General features: G+C 46.1%; 1 pseudogene; it reads right to left on the reverse strand.

Annotated features, from left to right (window-relative positions):
- LOC118385573 (unconventional myosin-XVIIIb-like) overlaps positions 1-15,954 on the reverse strand; it is a 32,892-nt pseudogene that overhangs the window by 2,074 nt on the left and 14,864 nt on the right.

Raw genomic sequence — 15,954 nt, forward strand, 5'->3', positions numbered from 1 at the left:
AACATATAAAAGAGGATTCGTATCTATCCAGTTGCTATTGAATTTAATTATTAAAGTTGAACTGTGCTGAATCAAATTGAACTGACAACTCACCGGAAGCTGTAAGTGCTCATGGTGTCTGTGACCGACTGGTTGCTGATTGTACTGCTGCCACAGGGAGAGCCCCCCCCGGGGAATGCCCAGCCAATAACGGATACCCTCGCCAGCATCCTCCATGTCCAGAGATTGAGAACCAACACTACACGCACTGATGCTGAGGAAGAGAGAAACACACACACACACACACACACAGTGTTACTGGCAGGCAGAGATTACACACTACCAAGAGAGAGAAGACACGCGACACTGCACAGCCAGTGATGCAAGACTTCTAAATCCGGGGTCAGCCACAGGACATTTCCTGTCCCTGTCTCTGTGTCCTCTCTCTCCTGCTGTGAGACCAGAGGTGGCAGACATTCACACTCGTTAATATACAGTACGTCACCTGTCTGCCCCCAGAGAGAGGAAAGAAGAGGAACAGGTGGGAGCGAGAATTAAAATTAAAATAGGTCAAAGAGCAGAAGTTGGACAGAGAAGCGACAGAGCCGGCAAGATTGAGAGGGGGAACGGTAAAATGACGATAGAGAAAGGGACAGGAGGGAGAGAGCAGAACTGGCTTCTGTATTGTAACTCCCATGCATCATGGAAGACAAGAATATCAAAGCAGGTGAACTCTCATACACACACCGTAGAACAGAGACGAGTTCATTGTGACTTCTTAAACGTTTCGTGCTCGTCGCTCTTTGCTCCAGCCCTGTGGTCCTCGAACCGGTCCACCCACAGACCACAAGACAAAACCAACAGGGAGATGGTGCCAGGTGCCGCCGTAGACAGTAACAGTCAGACTACAGCTCAGACATCTAGCCAACTCGCAACAAGGCTATTCCGCTCACAACCAGCATTGCAACATGCTCGGTCTGTCCACATCATCAACAGCCCTGGGATCAAGTCAGAACAGACTGGTCTAAACACACACACACACAGGGACCCAGGTTTCTTACAGGTCTCTCTTTCTGGTCAAGGATTCCACAGCCGTCGCAACACTTGGGGAGAGGGGTCAAAGGTCAGTGGTCATATCAGTGATAACGTCACTTCCTTGTGAACACACCTGTACCCGTCCTTGACTCCTAACAGAGTCATTCTTCCCACACACACCATTGCTTTAACCCTGCCCCCGATACCGCTCTCACACCATCCAACACAGCAAGATACGAGTCGCTCTCATCACTAGACTTCACTTCCTCCAGGGAGGCCTGCGGATCAACGATAAGGCGGATGGATGTCTCCAGATCGGCTTGTAATGTCTGTCGGACTGTACTCAGCTCCGTCACTTGCATCTCCTGAGAACACAGAGAGAGAAAGAGAGAGATGTGTCCATTGGAGGAATGCTAAGGATGTGTGTGAATGCGCCCGTGTCACTGGCCAACTGTAAGTTTATCCATGCTATTCAATACAGGCCAGAATGGATGAGTCTTAAAACAATGCCCAGTCGTTATCGCATCATCAGTCATATACTCTGATGTACACACACACACACACATCCGCGGGTCCTGGGCTTTCCTGTAGTGTGTATGTGTCTGTTGGTCAGGGTTCTCGAGGAGCATTCTTCTGTATTTATACGGAAAAAGAAAGGAGTGATTTATTTATTCATCTTCCCCTTTCCCTGCTCTCATCCTGTCATCTCGCTCTCCCTCACACACACTAGCTCATTCACTCAAATTTACGACACACACACTTGCGCACATGACATGAAGCGCACATATGACACACACCCTTTATGTGTGTGTGTGTGTGTGTCGGGGTGGGGGTTTAGTGGTTGTCATAGAGACACGAGAAGTGGGATGGGGTGTGTGTGTGTGTGTCCTTAACCTTGAGAAGGCAAAGTGGATTAAATCACAGCCAGACAGTGGCACAGCTAGAGAGAGAACGCTGGGGAGCCAGAGAGTACGTGTGAGTGTGTTTGTATCTCGCTCCGAGAGCTTTGTGTGTCTGTGTGGTTGGTCATTAGGTCGTGAAAAGGCATCAGTGTTACGGACGCTCTCAGAATACATAACAGGCACATATACACACACACATACATGCAGCCTACACACACAGACGACACAATCGCTACAACTAATCACCCTGCTCTTGTGCGCACCATATATGTTTGCTGCTACTATCCTGTTCTCTCTTTGTGGTGTGTAAAGTGTGTGTAGTATGTACAGGTGAAGTCGGAAGTTTACATACACCTCAGCCAAATCCATTTAAACTCAGTTTTTCACAATTCCTGACATTTAGTCCTAGTAAAAATTCCCTGTCTTTAGGTCAGTTAGGATCACCGCTTTATTTTAAGAATGTGAAACGTCAGAATAATAGTAGAGAGTGATTTCAGCTTTTATTTCTTTCACATTCCCAGTGGGTCAGAGGTTTACATACACTCAATTAGTATTTGGTAGCATTGCCTTTAAATTGTTTAACTTGGGCCAAACGTTTCAGGTAGCCTTCCACAAGCTTCCCACAATAAGTTGGGTGAATTTTGGCCCATTCCTCCTGATAGAGCTGGTGTAACTGAGTCAGGTTTGTAGGCCACCTTGCTCGCACAAGCTTTTTCAGTTCTGCCCACAAATTTTCTATAGGGTTGAGCTCAGGGCTTTGTGATGACCACTACAATATCTTGACTTTGTTGTCCTTAAGCCATTTTGCCACAACTTTGGAAGTACGCTTGGGGTCATTGTCCATTTGGAAGACCCATTTGCGAACAAGCTTTAACTTTCTGACTGATGTCTTGAGATGTTGCTTCAATATATTCACATCATTTCCCTTCCTCAAGATGACATCTATTTTGTGAGGTGCACCAATCCCTCCTGCAGCGAAGCACCTCCACAACATGATGCTGCCACCCCTGTGCTTCACGGTTGGGATGGTGTTCTTCGGCTTGCAAGCCTCCCGCTTTTTCCTCCGAACATAACGATGGTCATTAAGGCCAAACAGTTCCATCTTTGTTTCATCAGACCAGAGGACATTTCTCCAAAAAGTACGATCTTTGTCCCCATGTGCAGTTGCAAACTGTAGTCTGGCTTTTATGGCAGTTTCAGAGCAGTAGCTTCTTCCTTGCTGAGCGGACTTTCATGTCGATATTGGACTTGTTTTACTGTGGATATAGATACTTTTGTACTTGTTTTCTCGAGCATCTTCACAAGGTCCTTTGCTGTTGTTCTGGTATTGATTTGCACTTTTCGCACCAAAGTATGTTCATCTCTAGGAGACAGAACGCGTCACCTTCCTGAGTGGTATGACGGCTGCGTGGTCCCATGGTGTTTATACTTTGTACTATTGTTTGTACAGATGAACGTGGTACCTTCAGATGTTTGGAAATTGCTCCCAAGGAACAACCAGACTTGTGGAGGTCTACAATTTTCTTTGAGGTCTTGGATGATTTCTTTTGATTTTCCCATGATGTCAAGCAAAGAGGCACTGCGTTTGAAGGTAGGCCTTGAAATACATCCACAGGTACACCTCCAATTGACTAAAATGATGTCTATTAGCCTATCAGAAGCTTCTAAAGCCATGACATCATTTTCTGGAATTTTTTAACAATGATTTTTTAAGCCTTGAGACATGGATTGTGTATGTGTGCCATTCAAAGGATGAATGGGCAAGACAAAAGATTTAAGTGCCTTTGAATGGGCTATTGTAGTAGGTGCCAGGCACACCGGTTTGTGTCAAGAACTGCAACGCTGCTGGGTTTTTCAAGCTCAACAGTTTCCCGTGTGTATCAAGAATGGTCCACCACTCAAAGGACATCCAGCCAACTTGACACAACTGTGGGAAGCATTGGAGTCAACATGGGCTAGCATCCCTGTGGAACGCTTTCCACACCTTGTAGAGTCCATGCCCGGATTAATTGAGGCTGTTCTGAGGGCAAAAGGCAGGGGTGCAACTCAATATTAGGAAGGTGTTCTTTATGTTTTGTACAATCAGTGTATAGTGTGTGTGTGTGTTACCAGCTCTATGCGTCTGCGGCTACTGTCCTGTTCTCTCTGAGCCAGGTCTTCCATTTCGTGGAGGCGTTGCCTGTTCTCTCTCTCCCTGGCCCCCGTCTCAGCACTCTGTTCCAGCTCCTCTCCAAGGCACACAACACTGTCCCTCAGATGCAGCACCTACAGAGAGATTTTTCTGAGAGATTATTATTTTCATTCTTTCCAGAATTTCTGCTTTGGAAATATGTACACCATGCCAATATTGCACCATGAAATTGAATTGAGAGAAAGAGAGAGATATTAGAGTGACAGAGAGTGAGAGACAGAGGAAGAAGAAGTGTGTGAGTAAAGACATGCTATCTAGGGTTTTACTGTCCATTTTGTGTCGTCGTCTCACCTCAAACCTCTTGACCTGTCCTCTCTGGAACTTCAGCTTGTTCTCCAGGTCACACACCTTGGACTCCTGCTTACTGACGACACTACGCCCACGGTGGACGACTCCAGGAGCTGCACCCTGGCCACACTCGTTGCAAGCTGAGGAGGAGGCGAGGAACAGAGAGGAGGAGGAGAGGAGAGGCTGAAGGACAAGAGGAATGGCAGAGTGGGTTTTTCAGCCAGTCTCCTATCCACAATAACAGCATGTGAAGGTCACCATCTCCCCACATTACTCAACTCTCAGTCCTTACCTCTTCCTGTACTGTGTGTCTCTGTTTATTGACCTCCTCCAGTTCAGCCTGCAACTCTCTGACCTGAGAGATACCACCGGAGGACTGAGAGAGAGAAAGATCAGGTTTTTGGTCATCTTTCATTTTTAGTACATGTCGAAGTCTTTATACATGGTTTTGAGCCACTATGAGGCAGAGAGGGAACCCACCTGAGCGATGAGGGCTCTGTGTTTCTTCAGGAGTTCATCAAGGTCCTCCTGGTTCTCCTCTAGTCTCTTCAACAGATCTGACTTCTCATGTTGGAGCTGGACTACCTGCTCATCCACCTACACGTAGACACAAACACTTTAAAACTGCTCTCTCCAAAAGATTGTTGTCCTCACACATATACAGGATCCTGTTACTGTTGGTTTCAGAAGGATGGCAAACATTTTGATGTTCACAGTTCCCGGACACGACTGATAATTATAATGTTCTAGTACCAGTAGTAGTAAGAGTCTAGTACAAGGCCTCTATCTCTCTCACCAGATGCTTGTGTTTGCAGATGTTCTCTAGTTCTGAGCATTCTCCAGTTCTATGGACAGAGTCTTCTGAAAATACTCCAGCTCTCCTAGCTTCACTCTCCCCCAACTGAGGGAGTGGAAGGTATGTTTAAATTTTAACCCCCCCTTTTCATGATATCCAAATTGGTAGTTACAGTCTTGTCCCATCGCTTCAACTCCCGTACGGACTCGGGAGAGGCGAAGGTACGAGAGCCATGCGTCCTCAAACACGACCCTGTCAAGCCACACTGTTCGCTTAACCCGGAAGCCAGCGACACAAACATGTCGGAGGAAACAACGTACAACCGCCGACTGTATCAGCGCGCACTGCGACATGCCTGCCACAGGAGTCGCTAGAGAGCGATGGGACAAGGACATCCCGGCCAGCCAAACCCTCCCCTAACCCGGACGACGCTGGGCCAATTGTGCGTCGCCTCATGGGTCCCACAGTCACGGCCGGCTGTGACACAGCCCGGGATCGAACCCGGATCTGTGGTGACGCCTCAAGCACTGCGGTGCCTTAGACCGCTGTGCCACTCCACTCGGGAAGCCTCTATATTTTATTATTGTGAATCTAAACACACCTCGAATCCCCCTTCATAACATCATAGTGTGTCTGTGTGTACCTGGCAGTGCAGGCGCTCTATGTGTTCCTTGCTGCCGGGGCCTGGTTGTGTCCAGGGTTGTCTATGGTAGACGGTAGTAGCTGAGCGTCCACCAGCAGAGCATGGTTTCTCTTCAGATCTCTCCTCAGTCCCTTCTCCATGTCAAAGTCCCTGTGGCCCACCTGGCAGAAGGATGAGACAGGGAGCAGGCAAGGCAGCAGGCTGTTAGTCAGCCTGCCAGCTTAGTGGAGTCTGCCACTAGCACAGTCGGTGTAGTCAGCTCAGCTGCCCCGATTAAGACCGTGTCTGTTTCCTCGATCTTGTTCGGGCAAAACTAAACATTGGCGGTGTTCGCTTGAGCAATCTCACTGGAATAAAGACATCCTCTAATTCCTGCCATTATTAAAAGAGATTGTGATATCTCAAAATAAGGGCTACTTAATGTTAGATCCCTCACGTCCATGGCAGTCATAGTCAATTAACTAATCACTGATCATAACCTTGATGTGATTGGCTTGACTGAAACATGGCTCAAGCCTGTTGAATTTACTGTGTTAAATGAGGCCTCTCCTCCTGGTTACACTAGTGACCATATCCCCTGCACATCCTGCAAATGTGGAGGTGTTGCTAACATTTACAAAGGCAAATAAATAAAAAAAAATACAAAAATGACTGCGTTTTCATCTTTTGAGCTTCTAGTCATGAAATCTATGCAGCCTGCTCAATCACTTTTTATGGCTACTGTTTACAGGCCTCCTGGGCCGTATACAGCGTTTCTCATTGAATCCCTATCTGACCTTGTAGTGATGGCAAATAATGCTAACACTTTTGGTGACTTTAATATTCACAAGGAAAGGTCCACAAACCCACTCCAAAAGGCGTTTGGAGCCATCATCGACTCAGTGGGTTTGGTCCAACATGTCTTCGGACCTACGCATTGCCACAGTCATACCCTGGATCTGGTTTTGTCCCGTGGAATAAATATTGTGGATCACAATGTTTTTCCTCATAATCCTGGACTATCGGACCAACATGTTATTATTACGTTAGCAAATAATCTGCTCAGACCGCAACCAAGGATTATCAAAAGCTGTGCTATAAATTATTGGACAACCCGAAGATTCTTAGATTCCCTTCCAGACTCCCTCCACCTACCCAAGGATGTCGGAGAACAAACATCAGTTAACCAGCTAAACAAGGATCTAATGTAACCTTGCGTAATACCCTAGATGCAGTCACACCTCTAAAAAAAACAACAACACATTTCTCACAAGAAATGAGCTCTCTGGTAAACAGAACATATCAGAGCGCTGAAGCAAGCTTCTACAAAATTGGAACGGAAATGGCGCTCCACCAAACTGGAAGTTTTACAACTAGCTTGGAATGACAGTACCGTGCAGTATCGAAGAGCGCTCACTGCTGCTCGATCAGCCTACTTTTCAATCCTAATTGAGAATAAAAACAATACAACATTTATTTTTGATACTGTCGCAAATCTAACTGAAAAGCAACACTCCTCAAAAGAGGATGGCCTTCACTTCAGCAGTGATGAATTCGTGAACTTTCTTCAACAAAAATATCATGATCATTAGAATGCAAATTACAGACTCCTTTTTGAATCTATGTATTTCTCCAAAATTCAGTTGTCCTGAGTCTGCACAGAACTGCCAGGACTCAAGTTTAAAAAAATCCTGTATCTCTTTACACATTCACAAAATTAGTGATAGCCTCTAAACCTTCAAGTGATCTACTGGACCCTATTCCAACTGAACTACTGAAAGCGCTACTTCCTGTGCTTGGCCCTCCTATGTTGAACATAATAAATGGCTTCCTATCCTTCGGATGTGAACCAAACTCACTAAAAGTGTCAGCAATAAAGCCTCTCCTGAAAAAGCCAAACCTCGACCTGGAACATTTTTACAACTAATCGGCCTATATCGTCTCTCCCATTCCTCTTAGCATTTTTTGAAAAATCTGCCTTCCTGAAGACAAATAATGTATATGAAACGCTACAGTCTGGCTTTAGATCCATCATAGCACTGAGACCGCACTCTAAAAGGTCATTTACCACCTTTACATGGCATTAGACCAAGCATCTGCATCTGTCCTCGTGCTCCTAGACCTTAGCGCCACTTTTGACGCCATCGATCACCACATTCTTTTGGAGAGATTGGAAACCCTAATTAGTCAACACGGACTAGTTCTGGCCTGGTTTAGATCTTATCTTTCGGGAACGATATCTGTTCGTCTCTGTGGATGGTTTGTCCTCTGAGAAATCAATTGTACGTTTCGGGGTTCATCAATAACCACCATTGATTTCACCATATATTCTACCTCTTGGTGATGTCATTCGGAAACACAATGTCAACTTTCACTGCTATGTGGACGACACACAGCTGTACATTTTGAAAAAACATGGTGATGCCCCACAATTGCCTACACTGGAAGCCTGTGTTTCAGACATGTGGAAGTGGATGGCGGCAAATGTTTTAATTTTAAACTCGGACAAAACAGAGACGCTAGTTCTAGGTCCCAAGAAACAAAGAGATCTGCTGTTTGATCTGACAATTAATCTTGGTGGTTGTACAGTCGTCTCAAATAAAACAAAAGGACCTCTGCGTTACTCTGGACCCTGGTCTCGCTTTTGTCGAACATACAGTATCAAGAATATTTCAACAGCAGCTTTTTTCCATCTTCGTAGCATTGCAAGAAATCTGAAGCTTTTTGTCCAAAAATGATGCAGAAAAGCTAATCCATGCTTTTTTATCTTCTAGATTACACTACTGCAGTGCTCTACTCTCCGGCTACCCGGATAAAGCACTAAATAAACTTCAGTTATCGCCAAATACGGCTGCTAGAATTTAAAAAAATCATATTACTCCATTGCTACACAGGCTTAATGTTAAGGCAAGGGCTGATTTTCAAGGTTTTCCTGCTAACCTACAAAGCATTACATGGACTTGCTCCTACCCATCTCTCTGATCTGGTCCTGCCGGCCGTACACACCTACACATACGCTCACAAGACTCAGGCCTCCTTATTATCCCAAGAATTTCTAAGCAAACATCTTGAGGCAGGGCTTTTTCCTATAGCGCAACGTTTTTATGGAATGGTCTACCTACCCATGAGAGAGACGCAGACTCAGTCTCCTGAAGACTCATCTCTTCAGTAGGTCCTATGATTGAGTGTGGTCTGGCCCAGGGTTGCGAAGGTTAACGGCATGGCAACGTTTTAGGGAATGGTCTACCTATCCATGCGAGAGACGCAGACTCAGTCTCCTGAAGACTCATCTCTTTCAGTAGGTCCTATGATTGAGTGTAATCTGGCCCAGGGTTGCGAAGGTTAACGGCATGGCAACGTTTTAGGGAATGGTCTACCTATCCATGTGAGAGACGCAGACTCAGTCTCCTGAAGACTCATCTCTTTCAGTAGGTCCTATGATTGAGTGTAATCTGGCCCAGGGTTGTGAAGGTTAACGGCATGGCAACGTTTTAGGGAATGGTCTACCTATCCATGTGAGAGATGCAGACTCAGTCTCCTGAAGACTCATCTCTTTCAGTAGGTCCTATGATTGAGTGTAATCTGGCCCAGGGTTGTGAAGGTTAACGGCATGGCACTGGAGTGACGAACTGCCCTTGCTGCCTCTGCCTGGCTCCCCTCTCTCCACTGATATTCTCTGACTCTGACCCTGTTATGGGGCCTGAGTCACTGGCTTACTAGTGCTCTCCCATGTTGTCCCTAGGAGGGGTGTGTCACGTCGTGCCAGGCTTTTTTCACTATATCCCCTGTCTCAGCCTCCAGTATCTTCGCTGCAATAGTCTATGTGCTATGATTGAGTGTAATCTGGCCCAGGGTTGTAAAGGTTAACGGCATGGCAACGTTTTAGGGAATGGTCTACCTATCCATGTGAGAGATGCAGACTCAGTCTCCTGAAGACTCATCTCTTTCAGTAGGTCCTATGATTGAGTGTAATCTGGCCCAGGGTTGTGAAGGTTAACGGCATGGCACTGGAGTGACGAACTGCCCTTGCTGCCTCTGCCTGGCTCCCCTCTCTCCACTGATATTCTCTGACTCTGACCCTGTTATGGGGCCTGAGTCACTGGCTTACTAGTGCTCTCCCATGTTGTCCCTAGGAGGGGTGTGTCACGTCGTGCCAGGCTTTTTTCACTATATCCCCTGTCTCAGCCTCCAGTATCTTCGCTGCAATAGTCTATGTGCTGGGGTTCTAGGATCAGTCTTTCCTATCTGGTGAAATTCTCCTGTCTTGTGTGAACATAAGTATGCTCCCTCTAATTCTCCCCTCTCTCATACTCCCTCACACCCTCTCTCGCTCGCTCTCTCTCGTCAATATCAAGGAGTGGAGGAACTCTGGGGCAATGAGTTAACGTCGGTTGGTGACGTTTGTAATTCAATTTGTTGCTGTGAGGGAGTTAGCGGGGCTGATGCATTGTACACGGGGAGGCATAAACAGACTCTACATCTTCCTGTAGTGACAGTGAGGTGGTGTTGAGGCGGCTCGGGGCTGCCTGCTATATTGGTTGTCTTTGTATTGCCTGTTGGTAGAAGTGACATGCTGAATTCATCACCTAGAGAGCGTTACACTAGAAAAATCTATACTTCCCCAACGCCTGGACTGGAAAGCACACAGACACACGCTAACACACACACACACACACGCTAACACACACACACGCTAACACACACACACACACACACACACACACGCGACCCAGAGGCACATTAATAGAAAGACCAGCATGATTCAACAGCGCCAATGAGATTGAGTTTGTGCAGCAGTGAGTTTGCGTATAAGGGTGTATATGTGTGTGTGTGTGTGTATCAGCAGTCTGACCAACAGTCTATCAATATGTAAATTCAGGAGTGCGCAGTTACTTTATCAGTGATAGCAGGTCTGTCAACGCAGCATGCGGTGCTGTGTACCCCGTGGTGTTTGATGAGGCCCCTGTCTATACTGAGAACTATTACTGTGTGTGTGTGCCTGCATAGCTATATAAATGGTGTGTGTACCTGGTCACAGAGTGTAGATATCAGTCCCTCCTGGTCGTGTTTCTCGTGGACTCCTGTTCCAACTGCATCTCCAACTGACGCAGCTACAAGGCAATGGAAAGAACCAGATTACAACTACCACAAATGAGCAAAGGAACCAGGTGTTTTAGAGGACATAGTCTAACCATGTTCAAGAGTTAAACAAAAAGGAACCAGGTGTTTTAGAGGACATAGTCTAACCATGTTCAAGAGTCAAACAAAAAGGAACCAGGTGTTTTAGAGGACATAGTCTAACCATGTTCAAGAGTCAAACAAAAAGGAACCAGGTGTTTTAGAGGACATAGTCTAACCATGTTCAAGAGTTAAACAAAAAGGAACCAGGTGTTTTAGAGGACATAGTCTAACCATGTTCAAGAGTCAAACAAAAAGGAACCAGGTGTTTTAGAGGACATAGTCTAACCATGTTCAAGAGTTAAACAAAAAGGAACCAGGTGTTTTAGAGGACATAGTCTAACCATGTTCAAGAGTTAAACAAAAAGGAACCAGGTGTTTTAGAGGACATAGTCTAACCATGTTCAAGAGTCAAACAAAAAGGAACCGTGCACTTTATATATTAAACACAAAAACTACGTTTTAAGGGAGGAGTAGGGCATTGATCGGAAGCAGGAAAAGAAAGGAACAGTACAAGCCTCCTTCGCCCATACTCTACCAAGGTTTTCCAGCACACGGCTTTGACCTACTACAGCAGCTATGCTGGTCTATTGTAATTCAAACCACGTGTAGGCAGGTTGCTCAGGATTCAAACCTTCTCAAGCAGCTGACACTCAGTAACTGTTTTGACCCTACGCAGTGGTCCCAGTCTGTGGTCAGTAGCGGTGACCTACCCGTCTCTCAGAGGACTTGTGTACATCCTCTAACTCCTCTTCTTTATCCTCCAGCTCTTTGTGATGGATCTGTTTCCTTCTCTCCATCTCAAAATGCAGGTGCACCTAGAGGTGGAGAGGTGGAGAAAGAGGGAGAGAGAGAGCAGACAGTTGAGGTCAGACATCTTGCAAATTAGTTTGTCTGGGTGAGAGTGTGCTATATGTTCGTGAGTGTGTGTGTGTGCGCACGCATGCATACCTGCTGCAGCTGTTGTTGTATCTTGGCAGTGAGCTTGGTGAGCTTCTCTCCTCTCTCATTGGTCTGGGTCTCCAGGAGGCGGAGCTGCTTCTTCAGGTCCGTCAGCGAATCAGAGGCCAGGTGAAAGGGCACGCTGAGGTCACGGATCTGGTCACACAGCTTCCCCTTCTGCTGTTGCACACGTACCACCTCCGCCTGGCTCTAATACACACACATACAGAAGTTAATAAGGCTGTGCCTAAAGGGCAAAAGAAGTGGAGGTGGTTTGGCCCAACTTCACGCCATGTGATTAGTAACCTTGCCAGAGACCTTGAACCTTGTGTTTACACCCAGACCCTCGGCTTAAAGGGATGTGTGTAGAGAAGAGTCCTGAAGAATCCCAATCACAACCACTCCCTCCAGATGCCCCACACCTGTTCCCGCGACCATCCTAAAAGGCCAATCCAATCCCCTTAACCGGCAAACCTTAAATCTACTTTACCTCCATACAGACCCTCCTCCCATGTGACTCTGCTACAAACCAAGGTTATTATATTAAACTAAAACTAAAATAAAAATAAGAACTGAAACTACTGGTATCTTCGTCTGCAAAATAAAATAAAAACCATCATAAATTATGTTAAGTTTTATCAAATAAAATAAAAACCATCATAAATTATGTTAAGTTTTATCAAATAAAATAAAAACCATCATAAATTAATGTTAAGTTTTATAAAATAAAAACCATCATAAAATATAAAATAAAGAATACTTTGGGCAAAAATCTATTGGGGTTTTCAAACTTTTTTTTGCAATGGGGTTTTCGAGCTTCTGACTCTGGCAGGTAAATGCTGCCAGTAGATGGCAATGTTTCAAAAATGCCTAGCATGTACAAGCTAATACCAAGGAGGACAAGGCGGAGCAAGAGGATTACCTCTGCCCAAAATCTGTCCCCGCGAGATAAGCAGACCTTTTTGCATGGAGGTCTATGAGAAAGGGTGAAATTACGTGAGACTTAGTTGACCAAACAGAGTAATGTTTAAGTTACAAATGTACCCCGATAAGTTGGCTAGAATGGTCCCACCTGATCTTGTCTCCTCCCACCTGCCTTCCATCTTTGAGGACATGTATTTCATTGCTAGAGGGGTTAATTGAACATCTTGTCAATATAATAGATCATATTTGCTATCACTAGCTAACAATAGGGAAGAAGGGGGCAATAAGCAGACCAGAGTGGCCCCGCCCCAAACAGAAAAATTGGCTAGTGAGATGTTTTATTCTGGGGTGGGGGCAATAATCTGACAACGGTTGCATTCCCCTGCTCAGACGTTGCATGCATCAGTCAATGGTTGCTTGCCATCGACAGTATCATGGACTGACAGACTGCAATAACATGTGTGGTTAGCTGATATTTAAGATACCTGTCCAGGCGTTGAAGACCTGTCAGGCGTCAGCAACGTCTAAACTTTGGAATGCGGCCTAAGATTGATTTATAATTGAAACATAACCAAACCTGTGACCATCACCTTATTGCTGCCCCCCAGTGGCATTGAAGTGACAAGAAAACACAAACTATACGCCAACACACAAATGGCTTCTAACCTCCCGCGCATAGGCTTCTTTCTAATCCCTAACACTAAAACTGGAACTAAATAATATAAAAACTAAATATAAATGTTTTTATCAAACTGAAACTAAATAAAACATGAGTACTAAGAACACGAAGGTAAACCTGCCTAAATGCCTACCGACCCATGAGGTGCTTTGAAAGGCTGGTCATGGCTCACATCAAAACCATCATCCCAGAAACCCTAGACCCACTCCAATTTGTATAACGCACCAACAGATCCACAGATAATGCAATCTCTATTGCACTTTACACTGCCATTTCCCACCTGGACAAAAGGAACACCTAAGTGAGAATGCTATTCATTGACTACAGCTCAGCGTTCATCACCATAGTCCCCTCAAACCTCATCAATAAGCTAAGGATCCTGGGACTGAACACCTCCCTCTGCAACTGGATCCTGGACTTCCTGACGGGCCGCCCCCAGGTGGTAAGGGTAGGTAACAACACATCCGCCATGCTGATCCTCAACACGGGTGCCCGTCAGGGGTGCATGCTTAATCCCCTCCTGTACTCCCTGTTCACTCATGACTGCACGTCCAGGCACGACTTCAACACCATCATTAAGTTTGCCGATAACACAACATTGGTAGGCCTGATCACCGACAATGACGAGACAGCCTATAGGGAGGAGGTCAGAGACTTGGTCATGTGGGGCCAGGACAACAACCTCTCCCTCCCTGATAGTGGACTACAGGAAAAGGAGGACTGAGCACACCCCCATTCTCATCGATGGGGCTGTAGTGAAGCAGGTTGCGAGCTTCAAGTTCCTTGTTGTCCACATCACCAACAAACTAACACGGTCCATGAAGAGGGCACGACAAAACCTATTCCCCCTCAGGAGACTGAAACAATTTGGCATGGATCCTCAGATCCTCAAAAAGATTCTATAGCTGCACCTTTGAGAGCATCCTGATTGGTTGCATCACTGCCTGGTATGGCAACTGCTCGGCCTCCGACCGCAAGGCACTACAGAGGGTAGTGCGTACGGCCCAGTGCGTCACTGGGGCCAAGCTTCCTGCCATCCAGGATCTCTATACCAGGCGGTGTCAGAGGAAGGCCTTAAAAATTGCCAAGGACTCCAACCACTCAAGTCATAGACTGTTCTCTCCGCTACCACACAGAAAGCAGTACCGGAGCACCAAGTCTAGGTCCAAGAGGCTTCTAAACAGCTTCTACCCCCAAGCCATAAGACTCCTGAACATCTAATCAAATGGCTACCCAGACTATTTACATTGCCACCCCACCCCCCTCCCCACCCCCTCTTTACACCACTGCTACTCTCTGTTGTCATCTATGCATAGTCACTTTAATAACTATCTTCCGGCGCCGACTGAGATGGCCGCCTCGCTTCGCGTTCCTAGGAAACTATGCAGTTTTTTGTTTTTTTACGTGTTATTTCTTACATTAGTACCCCAGGTCATCTTAGGTTTCATTACATACAGTCGAGAAGAACTACTGAATATAAGATCAGCGTCAACTCACCATCAGTACGACCAAGAATATGTTTTCCGCGACGCAGATCCTGTGTTCTGCCTTACAAACAGGACAACGGAATGGATCGCATGCAGCGACCCAAGGAAACGACTCCGAAAAAGAGGGAAACGAGGCGGTGTTCTGGTCAGACTCCGAAAAGGGCACATCGCGCACCACTTCCCAGCATTCTTCTTGCAAATGTCCAGTCTCTCGACAACAAGGTTGACGAAATCCGAGCAAGGGTGGCATTCCAGAGGGACATCAGAGACTGCAACGTTCTCTGCTTCACGGAAACATGGCTTACTGGGAAGACGCTATCCAGGGCGGTGCAGCCAACGGGTTTCTCCACGCATCGCGCCGACAGAAACATACATCTCTCTGGTAAGAAGAGTGGCGGGGGCGTATGCCTCATGACTAACGGGACATGGTGTGATGAAGGAAACATACAGGAACTCAAATCCTTCTGTTCACCTGATTTAGAATTCCTCACAATCAAATGTAGACCGCATTATCTTCCAAGAGAATTCTCTTCGATTATAATCACAGCCGTATATATCCCCCCCCAAGCAGACACATCGATGGCTCTGAACAAACTTTATTTAACTCTTTGCAAACTGGAAACCATTTATCCAGAGGCTGCATTCATTGTAGCTGGGGATTTTAACAAAGCTAATCTGAAAACAAGACTCCCTAAATTTTATCAGCATATCGATTGCGCAACCAGGGGTGGTAAAACCTTGGATCATTGTTACTCTAACTTCCGCGACGCATATAAGGCCCTGCCCCGCCCCCCTTACGACTCCATTTTGCTGATCCCTGCCTACAGGCAGAAGCTAAAACAAGAGGCTCCCACGCTGAGGTCTGTCCAACGCTGGTCAGACCAAGCTGACTCTACACTCCAAGACTGCTTCCATCACGTGGACTGGGACA

The sequence above is a fragment of the Oncorhynchus keta genome, chromosome 6 (genome assembly GCF_023373465.1).
Source record: "Oncorhynchus keta strain PuntledgeMale-10-30-2019 chromosome 6, Oket_V2, whole genome shotgun sequence".
Taxonomy (NCBI): Eukaryota; Metazoa; Chordata; class Actinopteri; order Salmoniformes; family Salmonidae; genus Oncorhynchus; species Oncorhynchus keta.